Raw genomic sequence first — 18,616 nt, forward strand, 5'->3', positions numbered from 1 at the left:
GAATGATTTTTAAATGGACCGCCCTTGCCTGGAAATTCGTCACTCGTTCATTCAGTGATGAGTGCGTTTTCAGCCACCGGTAGTTTGTGGGTGCTTTATATGCGCTACAGTCAACTATGATTGCATGTGTACTTATATTAACTATATCATTATTAATATACGCCTACTGTATGATAGCTAGCTAATTAATTAGCTCACTAACATTAGCCTGCCTAGCTGGAACTTCTGAAGAAGGAAAATGTTTTATTTCTACAATTTCCAAAAGCTAACCAAACAAAAAGATCATTACTTTTACGAGACGTGCTTGTGCCGTCATGTGCATTAGTAGCACAATTTTGAACCTTTTCACATTAGTTTTTACTTATACTTATATGTTGACTTATCCATATTGACATAAGATTTTAAGTTTCGGCTTACTTTTCTTTGCAGATGTACAATCATTGCAAATTGAATTATGGGGCGTTTCAGGCCCCGAAGTGAACATAATTGTACACTCGCAAACTCAATCAAAAACGAGGGCTGAAGGGCTTACGTTGTGAACTTCACTTGTTTGGCTAATCGTTTGGACCAACATCCTAGATGGTGATGGGGATTCCCCCAAGGGCAGAAGGTGAGGGTAAGTGGACGAGAGTGTTTCTTTTATGAGTTTGAAACGCAGCTCAGAATTGTGTATCTTCGCAGTTTGCCCTCTCAGATAGAGTTGGCGTCACTGACTGTGCAACACCTGCGCTCTCTTTTAAAGTGCTCCTTCATAAACAGACCCAGATGAAATAGTTTCTGCCGTGGGAGTACAGGTGCATGGCATAAGTGTCTTTTATCTTACTCCATCAGATGCCCCTTGTTCATATTGCATTAAAACACTTGAAATTGTTTTTGCTTTTCAAAATATAATGGTCTTGTCAGCATCTTGAAACTGGTCCAGTTAGCTACTGTAATTGAAGGCTATCCACATTCAACGGTCCTCAATGTAAGGTATTGATTTTCATTCAGTATTTATCTGCAGTTTACAATTTATGCTCTCATTTATGCTGCAGTATATGGCAACAGGTTGGTAACCTAGAGGTTAAGGCCATTGGGCTGGAATCCGAAAGGTCGTTGGTTAGAATCCCCGAGCCAACTAGGTGAAAAATCAGTCGATGTTCCCTTGAACGAGGCACTTAACCCTAATTGCTCCTGTAAGTCGCTTTGGATAAGAGTGTCTGCTGAATGACTAAAATATAAACATGTAAAATGTAAGCTATTGAGTGTGCTTAGCTGTGTTTTTTAGGGTCCGTGGAGCAGGTCTCCTGGCTGTGCTAATGACTAAATCGAGCAGTAAGGTAATGTGGTCAAACATTGTTTGTTGAATTTAAACACTGTAGGCTAATCCTAGACCCCATTACAATTTCTCTAAATTAACGTCAGATTTCGAACAGTAAATCATGCATATCATTCAGTCAAACAATGATCCTTGATCCACCTGCAAGCTCTGTGTTAAGTTCCATAACATCTTTTAAATCAGTAATTACCTTTCCCACAATGCTAAATTGACGACATTTCCATTTAAAACACATTTTAGGGGGAATGTAACAACACATTGCTCAAATGAACCATTCTAATTACCTGTCAAACTGAACTAGTGTTCAGCATGAGGAATGAGGGGGAATGAGCAAGGCACTTTTGAAAAGAGATATAAGGAGTGTTAAAAGTGACTATCAACACACTGCTGGGAACTAGGGATAAAAGTAAAAGGGGGGGAATAATAAGCTTTCACTGTACTGATAAGTAACCAGGTCTGACAGCGGAGGTAATTAGAATGAATTATGGAGGGACTGTTATTTCTCTCCGCCTTGCCTCACAACAGATCTGGCTCTGTGTGTTTGCAGAGAGACTGCTCACTGAGCTGTGAAATCAGAACCATCTGACAGCATTCCCTCCCTCCTTCCCCTTCCCATCCAATACATCTTGTCTATCCTGTCACATGTGCCCCCCCATGACAAACTACTGCCCCCCTTCACTCTTTTTCCTTCCCTCCCTCCCTCATTCTTTGTCTCTCTCTTATCTTTCTAGATCTGTTTTTACCACATTTCAGGACCAAAAGAGCTGGCTGTCAGATTTGAAAGTCTGATGGCCGCAGCTGAAGCTGGAAAGCGTTCACATGTGCGAACATAAATCATACTCCGATGACCCACCGTGACTGGGATCTGAAACTCCAGCAGGGGAAATGGGGAAGTGCTTCCAGATGGGTCGCTACAGTAGGTTGGATCATGTAGATCTCCCAGGAGTTAGCGAACCAGTGTACTGCTTCTGTGTGCCTGTTAAAGTTCTGGCAAAGCAACAGTTGTCAGTCACTACTTTAGTGCATAGGCCTACAACTGTGTAATATCCACAAAATTATTCAAGACAGTATGTGAGATCTAAACTTATCTCCAGGAACTCTGAGGCTTTCCTAATAGGTACACCCTATTCTATAGTTCAGGAATCTGCATTTTTGTTTGTTTGTGAGGGACAACCCCACAAGGTTGAAGAATAACATTTAAACAAAACCATTGGTATTTTGCTTGAAACCTTTTCCGGACTTTTTCTAAATGAAAACTTTGTATACTGTAGATAGTATTGCTTATCGGAAATGTTCTTGAGCTCCCCCCAAAAATGTACAGTGCAACAGTTTAGGCCCTAAAGCTATTACAAACCCAACATGCACAAGAACTATCCTAACCCATGTTTTACAACAGTTTAAGTTTGGGACACATTTACATTTTAGTTGTTGTTCCATCCCCGAAAGTCAATTTGGTAAAGTCTCTATCATTCGTATGTTAAAATAAAATGGGGTGTCATGGTGAATTAATAAAAAATACACCTTCAGCATAAGGAAAACTAGAGCTCAACCCAAGCAGGAGTTGTGGTGAGTGGATTTAATGTTGCTTGAAACCTGTATTTAATTGTGCAGTTTGTCAAGGGGGTAATTTCTGGAATGTTAAGGCCCGTCTCTCTTCAACGATGCTCTCCATATTATGTGAGGTCATACACAGACTTCAAAAAGTTCCAGGCAGAGGACTCTTTCTGTCAGACAAACAGTGAATTAATAGGAATGCTACTCTGCCCATGAAAGGGAAACAATGAATGAAAGCACTTCTGTGGCCTACTGTCCCTTACAGTGCTGTGATTGTAGTTGTGAAATTGCATTTGTCAATGGTGGTAGTAATGTTTGCATTGCTGGCTCTCTGACGACAACATTGCAGTACTGTAAATAACTTTTGTATGAGCATTGAGTAAAAGTGATCTTCACATTTACACAGGGGTGAAAGTAGATTTAATTTCTTCAAGGTACGGGGACCTCCTATGTGTGCATGAGCTTTTATAAATATTTTTTTTATGGGCTTAATCATAGAATTACATATACAGTGCATTCAGAAAGTATTCATACCCCTTGAATTATCCCACATTTTCTTGTGTTAGTCAGAATAATACATTTATTAAATTGATAGTTTCTCACTCATCTGCACACAATACCCCATAATGACAAAGCAAAAACATGTTTTTAGATTTTTTTTTGCAAATTTATTGAAAATTATATACAGAAATGTTGAATTTACATAAGTATTCACACCCCACCCAACGTCAATACTTTGTAGAAGCACCTTAGGCAGCGATTACAGATCTGAGTCTTTCTGGGTAAGTCTCTAAGACATTTTTCCATTATTCTTTTCAAAATTCTTCAAGCGATGTCATATTGGTTGTTGATCATTGCTAGACAATCATTTTCAGGTCTTGCCATAGATTTTCAAGTAGATTTAACTCAAAACTGTAACTCGGCCACTCAGGAACTTTCACAGTCTTGGTAAGCAACTGTAGATTTGGCCTTGATTTTTAGGTTATTGTCCTGATGAAAGGTGAATTCATTTCCCAATGTCTGTTGGAAAGCAGACTGAACCAGGTTTTCCTCTAGGATTTTGCCTGTGCTTAGCTCCATTCTGTATTTTTTTTATCCTGAAAACCTACCCAGTCCTTAACGATTACCAGCATACCCATAACATGATTCAGCCACAACTATACTTGAAAATATGGAGAGTTGTACTCAGTAATGTGTTGTATTGGATTTGCCCCAAACGTAACATTTTGTATTCAGGAAAAAAAGTACAACTGCTTTGTCACATTTTTTAGAGTATTACTTTAGTGCCTTAGGATGCATGTTTTGGAATATTTTTGTTCTGTACAAGTTTCCTTATTTTCACTGTCAATGAGGTTAGTATTGTGGAGTAAAATTCAGTTTTAAAGTCACCATTGGCCTCATGGTGAATACCCTGAGTGGTTTCCTTCCTCTCCGGCAACTGAGTTAGGAAGGATGCCTGTATCTTTGTCGTGATTGGGTGTATTAATACACCATCCAATGAGTAATTAATAACTTCACCATGCTCAAAGGGATATTAAATGTCTGCTTTTTTTTAACCTCTATACCAATAGGTGGCCTTTTGTGCGAGGCATTTAAAACCTCCCTGGTCTTTGTGGTTGAATCTGTCATTTATTGCGCGACTGAGGGACCTTACAGATACTTGTATGTGTGGGGTACAGAGATGAGGAAAGATCCATGCAACTTGTGACTTGTTAAGCAAATGTTTAGGCTTGCTATAACAAAGGGGTTGAATACTTATTTACTCAAGACATTTCATCTTTTCATTTGTTATTAGTTTGTAAACATTATGGGGTATTGTGTGTATGCCAGTGACAAAAAAAACAAAATGTAATCCCCTTTAAATTCAGGCTGTAACACAACAAAATGTGGAAAAAGTCAAGGGGGTGAATACTTTCTGAAGGCACTTTAGAATCCCTATTAATTGAATAGGATCTCTGTGGGCCTAATAGTAAAGATTTGTTGTTTAACTTTTAAAATGTATTAGTCTAACTTCTAATGTGGCATGAACACCAACGAGTCATGATGTTTTTATCTGATTTGTCAAACAATTACTTCAAAGGCTCATGTAGGCTACCTACAGCACGTTACTCAGGGACAGTTGAATGACAGGGTGTGTGGGAAAAAAATGCAGCTTCTTCATGCAGCTTCTCTTCTGTTATTACTTAATGCTTGTCTAGAATACTACACTGAAAAAATATATATAAACTCAACATGTAAAGTGTTGGTCCCATGTTTCATAAACTGAAATAAAAGATCCCATAAATGTTTCATACTCACAGAAAGCTTATTTATCTAATTTTGTGCACGAATTTGTTTACATCCCTGTGAGTGAATGTTTTTCCTTTGCCAAGATAATCCATACACCTGACAGCTGTGGCATATCAAGCAGCTGATTAAACAGCATGATCATTACACAGGTGCAGCTTGTGCTGGGGACAATAAAAGGCCACTCTAAAATGTGCGGTTTTGTCACACGACACAATGCCACAGATTTCTCAAGTTTTGAGGGAGTGTGCAATTGACATGCTGACTGCAGGAATGTCCACCAGAGCTGTTGCCAGATAATTCATTGTTCATTTCTCTACTATAAACTGCCCCTCCAACGTTGTCCAACCGGCCTCACAAACGCTGGTGTCATGTGGGCGAGCGTTTTGCTGATGTCAACGTTGCAAACAGAGTGGGGTTATGGTATGGGCAGGCATAAGCAACGGACAAAGAAAACAATTGCATTTTATCGATAGCAATTTGAATGCACAGAGATACCGTGATGAGGCCAATTGTCATGCCGCCTCATGTTTCAGCATGAAAATGCACGGCCCCATGTCGCAAGGCTCTGTACACAATTCCTGGAAGCTGAACATGTCTCAGTTATTACATGGCCTGCATACTCACCAGAACTGTCACCCACTGAGCATGTTTGGGATGCTCTGGGTCGACGTGTATGACAGCGTGTTCCAGTTCCTGTCAATATCCAGCAACTTAGCACAGCCATTGAAGAGTAGTGGGACAACATTCCACAGGCCACAATCAACAACCTGATCAACTGTATGCAAAGGAGATGCTGCACGAGCCCCCATTTTTTTGTGTGTGTATTTTACCCCCCTTGATCTCCCCAATTTCATGATATCCAATTGCGATCTTGTCTCATCGCTGCAACTCCCCAACAGGTTCAGGAGAGGCAAAGGTTTAGTCATGCGTCCTCCGAAACATGACCCGCCAAACCGCTCTTCTTAACACCCGCCTGCTTAACCCGGAAGCCAGCCGCACCAATGTGTCGGAGGAAACAATGTCCATCTGACGACCGAAGTCAACCTGCAGGTGCCCGGCCCGCCACAAGGAGTCGCTAGAGCGCGGTGAGCCAAGTAAAGCACCCCCTTACCAAACCCTCCGCTAACCCGGACGATGCTGGGCCAATTGTGCGCCGCCCTATGGGACTCCCGGTCACGGCCGGTTGTGACACAGCCTGGGAACAAACTCGTGTCTGCGATGCAGTGCCTTAGACCGCTGTGCCACTCGGGAGGCCCTCTACCTTTTTTAAAAAAGATATCTGTGACCAACAGATGCATATCTGTATTCCCAGTCATTTGAAATCCATAGATTAGGGCCGAATTAATTTATTTCAATTGACTGATTTCCTTATGAACTATAACTCAGTATTTTGAAATTGTTGCATGTTGCGCTCTGTACCAGACTATTCCGGCTAACTTTCACCCAGGCATTTACAGAGTAATACAGCAGGAGAATATCATTGAACACTAGTAGAAAAATTAAAATGTAATATTGGAGACTTCAATGGGGTATATCCATAACCTCTTGAATGCCTTTAACCCTTGAGAAAAACATATTATGGTGCAACTATAGACACATTAGGTTGTTACGCATTCCAAAAGAAACTCAGAATGAACAAACAGAAAATAAACTAACTACCATGGAGGTGAGTGGCTGTGGCCCTCTTCCATTGAAAAGGTGCCCACTTTACTGCAAGGTGATTAATGCATGTACAAATAAGATGGATGTCGAAGGCTGCCAAGCACACAGGAGGAATGGCACTGCACAGGCCTCGGACGGAGACAAAGAATGAATCAAAGACTCAAATGTGACATGCAGGAACTGTGGCACAGAGAGGGAAAAGGACCATTTTACATAATACATAAATTAACTCTGGGCTGCTGGTTCGAGCAACTCTCCAGTGGACTGCTCTTACTAAGCAGGAAATTAAAGTGAGAGGCATCTGACAGATGACTTGACTACTTGAACTAAGGAGAAAAAATAGCACTGAGTGGGATCTCATTTCAAGTTCCATAAAGTGAAATTGGAGTTCTGTACTGTGGAGGTACCACTTCTTGTGTGTTCTTTTGAGCTGCGTGGGTCAGAGAGGGGACGCACAAAGTTTAACCCCTATTATTACTCTTCAATATGTTTAACCGTCTAGATTCTAAGCTCTGTCTTAGCCGGGGTTCTAAGACAACATCTGGAAATGTTTTAATATGGTCATACCAAGGATAGTTTAGCTATTTGATTTAGAATTTTAAGACCTCTTAAGGCAGGGTTCCCCAACTGGCGGTCCGCGAGTGGTTTTATTTGGCCCCCCATCTTTTCTGAGCAAAAAAGACTGTAAAAACACCAGGAAATCAGCTCTAAGTGGTTTTAATTTTGGAAATATGTTCCCAAGTATTCACATCCATAATAGAGAGAAACGTGATCGTATGAAAATGTTAGCAAGGTTTTAAATGATCTGTTTGGGATTCTTGCTGTCAAATTGTAGTTTACAAATGATTTGTAATTATGTTTCGGCCCCCAGACCATTTGGTCAAGAAAAAATTGGACCGTGGCTGAACCTAGTTGATGATCTCTGCCTTACGGTATAAAAAAAAATACTTTAAAAATTATTGGATGAAATATTGAATTTGGCGTTACTGCTGTTAGCCAATAGATAGTCCCCCAAAAAATCTAAAGGAAGTTTGTTCTGAAGTGTCTGTCCTATATCTGAGGGATTTTTTTTATTTAAATGTACATGTATTTATTCCCATAGTTTAGTACCTAAAATATCTCCATATATACTTCCATTCATTTTTTTTAAAACTGGTACCGGGTGTAATATTTGTGTTGTGGAGAATATCAACAGGCAAGAGACGGAGTACAGTTTAATGTTGTTTAGTACAGCCCCTGGCCCAATAGTGCGCATGTGCACATCTTATTAGGTGTCGTAACAGAACACTGCCGTAATACATTACTGCTTAGTAACAGCATAGTCACTAATATAGAAAGCTATAGATCACCGATACTACACCGGGGACCTTCAGAGGAGTCTTGTGAGGCTAGAGCAAAATGGTGTTAGTGAGAGTTTTATTTTTTTATTATGTTATTTTGATTTCATGAATGGAGAGAAAGACAAAGTGGAATGCAGGGAATCTTAGCGGGCCAGGAAGTATGGAACAGAGGACTCTTGACTTCAGGCACGTGCGCAACAGTAGCCCCCAGAGCAGCAGAGCAGCAGGAGAGTCTACCCAGCAGCTGCATCTTGTCAATGGGCTGTCAGGGAGGCCGAGTGGGAGTCTGTTACCCCCTCTTCCGAAACACCATCCTCCTCCTCCCCTTCCAGATGTCTCAGGTTGCGAGTCCCTCTGGGGTCCCCTCCATCAGTGCTGGTGTGGGGCCGAAATGGACACACGCCAGGAGAGGCCCCGCAATACTCTGATTAGGGCAAAGTTAGTGAGGGGAGGCTGGGTCAAAGTAAATTACTATTGGGTTTCCTTGTGTCTCTCCGTGGGATACTTATAGATTTTTCCCTTCTGTTAACTTTGTTTTTCCAGATTGCAAAGTTAAGAGTGACAGAGAGCGATAATTATTTATTTAAATGCTAGATTGTATGCCTTTCCTGCTTTCATAATCTAATTCTCATTTTAGCCAGATTTGAATATTGTAATTTAAATTTGGTTACCAGACAGATTGATGACCTTGAAAAGAAATGACTAATTTCAAATGAATACAATTAGGATTGTCAACTAATAACGCTAAAATGGATAGATCACGGATGTGCTTATGCAGTAAGAAAGAACCCCCAAAAAATGCATTACATAAATTCAGTCCACGATCAGATGGCCACCAGATATTTAGTAGCAATAAATAAGTGTTATAAAACTGTACCAATACATTAATTGTAACGTAGAAGAGCTAATTTGATCAAATCAAGAATAAGCTAATTCAGTTGCAAAATGTGTACAATGACTATCACAGACCCTACACAAGATATGACGTTCAAATTTCAACCAACGCTTTTAATTTGACAACTGGAACTATTCATTTTTGCTCTTAGTGGAGCAAAGGGCATCGCTTTTAAATGAAGCTATGCTAAAACTTGCCATGCTGCAGTATCTCGAGGACGTCAATGGCCAAAGTCACCATTAAAGTATTTAATGACAGTCTTCAGGAAGCCATTATCATTGGGGAGTAATTCATGAATGATTAATCCCCTTCCTTCACCTCTTAATATCATCGGTAGGTTCATTATGGTGTCGGATAGCAAAGGGGGCTGAATCTGAATCTCTGCTTTTCCTGGAAAACAAGTGCTAGGGTGAGGTCTTAAACAAGGGCAAGGTCTTAAACAAGTGCTAGGGTGAGGTCTTAAACAAGGGCAAGCTCTTAAACAAGGACTAGGGTGAGGTCTTAAACAAGGACTAGGGTGGGGTCTTAAACAAGGACTAGGGTGAGGTCTTAAACAAGGGCAAGGGTGAGGTCTTAAACAAGGACTAGGGTGAGGTCTTAAACGAGGGCAAAGGTGAGGTCTTAAACGAGGGCAAGGGTGAGGTCTTAAACGAGGGCAAGGGTGAGGTCTTAAACGAGGGCAAGGGTGAGGTCTTAAACGAGGGCAAGGGTGAGGTCTTAAACAAGGGATTGGGTGAGGTCTTAAACAAGGGATTGGGTGAGGTCTTAAACAAGGACTGGGGTGAGGTCTTAAACAAGGACTAAGGTGAGGTCAAACAAGGGATTGGGTGAGGTCTTAAACAAGGGATTGGGTGAGGTTTTAAACAAGGACTGGGGTGAGGTCAAACAAGGGATTGGGTGAGGTTTTAAACAAGGACTGGGGTGAGGTCTTAAACAAGGGATTGGGTGAGGTCTTAAACAAGGACTGGGGTAAGGTTTTAAACAAGAACTGGGGTAGGGTCAAACAAGGGATTGGGTGAGGTTTTAAACAAGGACTGGGGTGAGGTCAAACAAGGGATTGGGTGAGGTTTTAAACAAGGACTGGGGTGAGGTTTTAAACAAGGACTAAGGTGAGTTCAAGCAAGGGATTGGGTGAGGTCAAACAAGTGTTGGGAAATATTTAAGGGTTGTGAAGGTCCAAGAGACATATACTGTAGTAACAACCTACAAATTAGGAACATTGACGTCTATATCTAGCAAGTAGAAGCAGCACACTTCAACACTTCTAAAGCACTGCTTCAAGTTAGTATCTCCATCTCCCCCTTGCATTCAGCTAGCCATTGGTTGATTGTCAATGGGAGAAACACCCGGCAAAGACCTGTCAAACTCATAGCCTTTCCCTATTCATTGAACATTAGCAAGCACAAGGTATTGCACACTGTTAATAGTATAGCCAGGTTGGCTGATGGAGGGGTTACTGTTGAGAGAATATTAAGTTGTTGACTGTAACGTCTGAATGATAATGTGTGGTGGTACAATTTTCCCCGTACCATAAATCAAAGCCAAGCAGTGGCATGCATTAGCATATTATTTTTACAGAAGCCTGTATAGCATGGCATGTTCAGTATTTGAAATATGTATAAGTTGGACGCTATCCCCAAGCATGCAGTGGGCTTACAGGCATTTCATATCATAGCATCAGGCTCCTTATCCTTCAGGGGACATTTTTATCTGATGTATGGAAATATCAGAGGCAACAGTCTGAAACAGCTCCCTAAATACGTTTATCTGGCTGCAGAAATATATATATGTCCATTTCTGTAACGAGAGGAATTATGGCCTACAACCAACAGAAAGATAGATAATATGCCCCTTCTTAAAATTAACCTTGGTTTGTGTAATGGTAGTGATTTTCGTGTTTGCTGCTGATTCGATGAGTCAAAAACATTATCCTTAATCCCCTGTGATACAATTCGGTTAGAATGGCAACAGCTGTTATTAGTGATGAACTAAAGCATGATTTCTGATTTGTAGCTTCATTAGATTTGAAGTGAATGCCACTGAACATTTGTCTGTGAATGATTGCAGTGTGCACATCACGTCTGTTGCGGCCACCAAGGTGTCATGAATTTCATTTTTGAGAATGGATGACTATTTATTCACAATGTACAATTCTGGAGACTGTTATACTGGGGGGTATAGGAAATCAGAAAAGCTATTTTCTCTCTGTTGGTGAAGCAAGCTGCCCAGTGTATGATTTGTTTGTATAATGTCTTGAAGACAGTAGTGAAGTGTAGTGAAATGTATTGAGCATACTCCACATACACCCACAGGCGTATTATTGTGGAGTATCGAAGAGTGAAAGCCTTGTTGACTGTTCAAAGTGATTTCATAAATCCACTCAAAGGTTTTGATAACTGAAACTGATAACCATGTAAGAGTATTAAAATTGACTGATTTCGGTGCATTGTCTTAACAGCTAATAATGAACACATTCACCATAGCCAGCATTTCAATAGGCATTTATAACAAAGGAAAAAGACAGCAAAGACTTAAGTCTCTGGAGTTCCTTCCCAACTTAATGACAGTTCTGACGTATTCCATCTGTCTTTGTTCTTTTGATTTTCATTAATGCACTCTAAGTCATTATGTCTAATTGGTGGTGAAAGGTAGCCTTGAGGGGAACTATAGGGGCTTGGATGTGGTCCCAATTAATATGGCATCGGCAGATTTGTTCGAATAAGTGCACGAGGCACATCAATTTGGTTATTGATTTGTTTCTTGTGGGGCAAAAAAACCTTTTCCACCGTCATACGGGACTAGGTCCCTGTGCTATGCCGTTATCGGGAGGACCAATGGACCACACTCAATCAAAAGCAGACTAGTAAGAGATTAAGAAATTATGCATTTTTAGACAACTACCCCTGAAATTCAAACATGCTATCTCATAGTGCAGTAATGACCATATTCTAGTGTTATCCCCATAACTTGGTGACTACTTAGGTTCTTACTGCAACTTACGTAAGCTCTTAGACATAAATGTAGCTATATCCTTTATGAAATTGAATAATACCTTGAGACCAGAGAGTGGAATATATTTTTGCTCCAGAACCAACTATTTCCATTGGGGGCTATTTATCTAAGAAAGTTAAGAATGTTGACACTGTGGTCAGTTGAAGTTTTACACTTAATGGGCCTGAGCAAACATTCAGGAATCCATTGTGTGTGACTTTCAGACACCTGAAAGAAGTTTTTAACTTTCCACTACTACACTCTTAGAAAATAATGTGCTATCTAGAATCTTAAAGGGTTCTTCTGCTGTCCCCATAGGATAACCCTTTGAAGAACCCTTTTGGGTTCAATGTAGAACCCTCTTTAGAAAGGGTTCTACATGGAACCCAAAAGGGTTCGACCTGGAACCAAAAATAGTTATTCTATGGGGGCAACCGAAGAACCCATTTGAAACAATTTTTTCTAGGACTGTAGGTGTGATTTTCTCACTCATCCAAGGCGGGAAAAACTCCTCAATCACAGTAAATATTTGCCAGGTGTGATCACTGTGCCGTAACAGCGGAGCTGGAAACGACTTGGGGAAAATTCTTCTTCCCTGCACATGGACCTGGTCTAACGCCATCATAGTCCCATTAATCTGCTAGAGCTATCCAGACTGACGATTTAAAGTGCAGTGGGGGCTGATTCATAAAACATTTCCCCTCAGCAAACACTCATAGGTCAAGCATGAGTCACTATCAGCAACAAATAATATATCTCATTCAATTAGACATTCTAAACCTCTGATTATGCAGATATGAATGACAGAGCTTTCTGTAAGTTTTTGGCCTTCTAATCCTTGGAATACTCAAGAATGGACCTACAACTTTCTTCCTGTCATATTAAATGAAATGTAAATTATAAAAGGCTATGATCTGATAAGGTAAAGGCAACATAAATAATGTAGAATTTCCTGGCATTTCTCGCTATAAAATATGTGTATCTATAGTGGAATGGAAAGGCAAAGGGATTTGAACACAGTTCTGTTTTTGGCCAGCACCAGAGAGTGTGTGGGTTTGTTTTTGTGTGCCAAATTGTCACTATTAACTCAAATTATGATAAACTCTGAATGACCATCGTTGATGAGGGGAGAACACAATCTGTCTCTCATTTCACAATAAATTACGCTCAACCAAGGACAAACAGCACTGTTTGGAGTGTAATGGCAGTTTGCACACAAGGCAAAGACTATCATTAGCACTAAAACAGCGAACTGCATTTGCTTTTAAAACAGACAGCTCCAAAATGTGGTCTCGGCAGTCATCGTTGATGCCAAAATGTCCAAACCTCCTTTAGGAAGTCTGTTTTTGTGGGAAGAAGACACTCTCCTTATGAAGAACACATTCTAACCAGTTTATGTGCAGTCCAAAACGAGTGGTTTTAGAAATGAGCACATACAAATCCTTATACACTCAGTGAGTTATCACAAAGCAATCTTGACAGTTATGCAATCCACAAACCACCTTTGATTTGAGCCCTGTCCATCTCAAACTCAACCACCCCTTAAAAACTGCACAGCAATGACAAAAGTATATTTACTTGTACATAGTTGTGAGTTTTATGTGAGTAGTGAGGGTGTGTGTGATCTACATGACTCACTCCTACTGACAAGAAGTTGTTGGAATGGGGCATAGATCTAATTAAGGACATACAATGTTTGAATGGGGCGTAATGTATGACATGCCGCTTATCGCTATCGATAAAGCTAACTGACACCAGCCCTTCTGGCTAACACATCTCAGCCCTGGTATTTATTTACCAAAGTAAATGACTGAGACGAGCCCAAACACTGAACCATGGGTTACTAAAAGGCAGCTCAACACTAGTTGCTCTACCTGTTACCCCAGGAAGTCTTATAACATACAGCCGGGAGGAACTATTGGATATAAGAGCAACGTCAACTTACCAACATTACGACCAGGAATACAACTTTCCTGAAGTGGATCCTCTGTTTGGTCCACCACCCAGGACAATGGATCGGATCCCAGCATGCGACCCAAAACAATGGCGTCACAGAAGGGGCAGACGGAGCGGTCTTCTGGTCAGGCTCCGTAGACGGGCACACCGCTCCCGAGTATACTACTAGTCAATGTCCAGTCTCTTGACAACAAGGTAGACAAAATCCGAACAAGGGTTGCCTTCCAGAGAAACATCAGAGTTTGTAACATTCTCTGTTTCACGGAAACATGGCTCACTCGGGATACGTTATCAGAGTCGGTACAGCCACCTGGTTTCTTCACGCATTGCGCCGACAGAAACAAACATCTCTCTGGTAAGAAGGGCGGGGGTGTATGTATGCCTTATGATTAACGAGTCGTGGTGTGATCATAACAACATACAGGAACTCAAGTCCTTTTGTTCACCTGACCTAGAATTCCTTACAATCAAATGCCGACCGCATTATCTACCTAGAGAATTCTCTTCGATTATAATCAGTCATGTACAGGCGCTCAGGTCTGTTCAATGCTGGTCCGACAAATCTGATTCCGCGCTTCAAGATTGCTTCGATCACGTGGACTGGGATATGTTCCGGATAGCATCGAACAACAACATTGATGTATACTCTGATTCGGTGAGCGAGTTTATTAGCAAATGCATCGGTGATTGGTGACAATTAAAACCTTCCCCAACCAGAAACCGTGGATTGATGGCAGCATTCGCGCGAACCACTGCTTTTAATCAGGGCTAGGCGACCGGAAACATGACCGAATACAAACAGTGTACAAAGTAGAGTCGCAATTCAACGGCTCAGACACGAGAGGTATGTGGCAGGGTCTACAGTCAATCACGGACTACAAAAAGAAAACCAAGACCCGTCGCAGACCCCGATATCTTGCTCCCAGACCAACTAAACAACTTCTTTGCTCACTTTGAGGACAATACAGTGCCACCGACACGGCCCGCTACCAAAACCTGCGGACTCTCCTTCACCACAGCCAACGTGAGTAAAACATTTAAACGTGTTAACCCTCGCAAGGCTGCCAGCCCAGGCGCCAACCCTAGCCGTGTCCTCAGAGCATGCGCAGACCAGCTGGCTGGTCTGTTTACGGACATATTCAATCAATCCCTATCCCAGTCTGCTGTTCCCACATGCTTCAAGAGGGCCACCATTGTTCCTGTTCCCAAGAAAGTTAAGGTAACTGAGCTAAACGACTATCGCGAACAGTTTTGACTGGGCTGAGCGGGAACTGTGCTTCCTCAGATGTAGGGGGGCCAGCAGTCCAGAGGTGGATGAACGCAGTGCCCTTGTTTGGGTGTAGGGCCTGATCAGAGCCTGAAGGTATGGAGGTGCCGTTCCCTTCACAGCTCTGTAGGCAATCAACATGGTCTTGTAGCGGATGCGAGCTTCAACTGGAAGCCAGTGGAGAGAGCGGAGGAGCGGGGTGACGTGAGAGAATTTGGGAAGGTTGAACACCAGACGGGCTGCGGCGTTCTGGATGAGTTGTAGGGGTTTAATGGCACAGGCAGGGAGCCCAGCCAACAGCGAGTTGCAGTAATCCAGACGGGAGATGACAAGTGCCTGGATTAGGACCTGCGCCGCTTCCTGTGTGAGGCAGGGTCGTACTCTGCGAATGTTGTAGAGCATGAACCTACAGGATCGGGTCACCGCCTTGATGTTAGTGGAGAACGACAGGGTGTTGTCCAGGATCACGCCAAGGTTCTTAGCACTCTGGGAGGAGGACACAAGGGAGTTGTCAACCGTGATGGCGAGATCATGGAACGGGCAGTCCTTCCCCGGGAGGAAGAGCAGCTCCGTCTTGCCGAGGTTCAGCTTGAGGTGGTGATCCGTCATCCACACTGATATGTCTGACAGACATGCAGAGATGCGATTCGCCGCCTGGTTATCAGAAGGGGGAAAGGAGAAGATTAATTGTGTGTCGTCTGCATAGCAAAGATAGGAGAGACCATGTGAGGATATGACAGAGCCAAGTGACTTGGTGTATAGCGAGAATAGGAGAGGGCCTAGAACAGAGCCCTGGGGGACACCAGTGGTGAGAGCGCATGGTGCGGAGACAGATTCTCGCCACGCCACCTGGTAGGAGCGACCTGTCAGGTAGGACGCAATCCAAGCGTGGGCCGCGCCGTAGATGCCCAACTCGGAGAGGGTGGAGAGGAGGATCTGATGGTTCACAGTATCAAAGGCAGCAGATAGGTCTAGAAGGATGAGAGCAGAGGAGAGAGAGTTAGCTTTAGCAGTGCGGAGAGCCTCCGTGACACAGAGAAGAGCAGTCTCAGTTGAATGCCCAGTCTTGAAACCTGACTGATTAGGATCAAGAAGGTCATTCTGAGAGAGATAGCAGGAGAGCTGGCCAAGGACGGCACGTTCAAGAGTTTTGGAGAGAAAAGAAAGAAGGGATAGTGGTCTGTAGTTGTTGACATCGGAGGGATCGAGTGTAGGTTTTTTCAGAAGGGGTGCAACTCCCGCTCTCTTGAAGACGGAAGGGACGTAGCCAGCGGTCAAGGATGAGTTGATGAGCGAGGTGAGGAAGGGGAGAAGGTCTCCGGAAATGGTCTGGAGAAGAGAGGAGGGGATAAGGTCAAGGGGGCAGGTTGTTGGGCGGCCGGCTGTCACAAGACGCGAGATTTAATCCGGAGAGAGAGGGGAGACAGAGGTCAAAGCACAGGGTAGGGCAGTGTGAGCAGGACCAGCGGTGTCGTTTGACTTAGCAAACGAGGATCGGATATCGTCAACCTTCTTTTCAAAATGGTTGACGAAGTCATCCGCAGAGAGGGAGGGGGGGGGAGGGGGAGGAGGATTCAGGAGGGAGGAGAAGGTAGCAAAGAGCTTCCTAGGGTTAGAGGCAGATGCTTGGAATTTAGAGTGGTAGAAAGTGGCTTTAGCAGCAGAGACAGAAGAGGAGAATGTAGAGAGGAGGGAGTGAAAGGATGCCAGGTCCGCAGGGAGGCGAGTTTTCCTCCATTTCCGCTCGGCTGCCCGGAGCCCTGTTCTGTGAGCTCGCAGTGAGTCGTCGAGCCACGGAGCAGGAGGGGAGGACCGAGCCGGCCTGGAGGATAGGGGACAGAGAAAATCAAAGGATGCAGAAAGGGAGGAGAGGAGGGTTGAGGAGGCAGAATCAGGAGATAGGTTGGAGAAGGTTTGAGCAGAGGGAAGAGATGATAGGATGGAAGAGGAGAGAGTAGCGGGAGAGAGAGAGCGAAGGTTGGGACGGCGCAATACCATCCGAGTAGGGGCAGAGTGAGAAGTGTTGGATGAGAGCAAGAGGGAAAAGGATACAAGGTAGTGGTCGGAGATTTGGAGGGGAGTTGCAATGAGATTAGTGGAAGAACAGCATCTAGTAAAGATGAGGTCAAGCGTATTGCCTGCCTTGTGAGTAGGGGGGGGAAGGTGAGAGGGTGAGGTCAAAAGAGGAGAGGAGTGGAAAGAAGGAGGCAGAGAGGAATGAGTCAAAGGTAGACGTGGGGAGGTTAACCTCTATGGGCTAGGTGGGACAATTGCGTCCCACCTGCGTAACAGCCACTGGCAGCCTGTGGCGCGATTTTCAAAACGTTAAAAATCCTATTACTTCAATTTCTCAAACATATGACTATTTTACAGCTATTTAAAGACAAGACTCTCGTTAATCTAACCACACTGTCCGATTTCAAAAAGGCTTTACAACGAAAGCAAAACATTAGATTATGTCAGCAGAGTACCAAGCCAGAAATAATCAGACACCCATTTTTCAAGCCAGCATATAATGTCACCAAAACCCAGAAGACAGCTAAATGCAGCACTCACCTTTGATGATCTTCATCAGATGACAACCCTAGGACATTATGTTATACAATACATGCATGTTTTGTTCAATCAAGTTCATATTTATATCAAAAACCAGCTTTTTACATTAGCATGTGACGTTCAGAACTAGCATACCCCCCGCAAACTTCCGGGGAATTCGCTAACATTTTACTAAATTACTCACGATAAACGTTCACAAAAAGCATAACAATTATTTTAAGAATTATAGATACAGACCTCCTCTATGCACTCGATATGTCCGATTTTAAAATAGCTTTTTGGTGAAAGCACATTTTGCAATATTCTAAGTACATAGCCCAGGCATCACGGGCTCGCTATTTAGACACCCGGCAAGTTTAGCACTCACGATAATCATATTTACTATTATAAAAGTTTGATTACCTTTTGTTGTCTTCGTCAGAATGCACACCCAGGACTGCTACTTCAATAACAAATGTTGGTTTGGTCCAAAATAATCCATCGTTATATCCGAATAGCGGCGTTTTGTTTGTGCGTTCCAGACACTATCCGAAATAGTAAAGAAGTGTCGCGCGCATGGCGCAATTCGTGACAATAAAATTCTAAATATTCCATTACCGTACTTCGAAGCATGTCAACCGCTGTTTAAAATCAATTTTTACGACATTTTTCTCGTAGAAAAGCGATAATATTCCGACAGGGAATCTCCTTTTCGGCAAACAGAGGAAAAAATCCCAAAGGCGGGTGCGGTCGGGGTCACGCGCCTAAGCCCAGTGTCCCTTGATCGGCCACTTGAGAAAGGCGATAAT

This window comes from Salmo salar, chromosome 04 (genome assembly GCF_965601325.2).
Source record: "Salmo salar chromosome 04, fSalSal1, whole genome shotgun sequence".
Taxonomy (NCBI): Eukaryota; Metazoa; Chordata; class Actinopteri; order Salmoniformes; family Salmonidae; genus Salmo; species Salmo salar.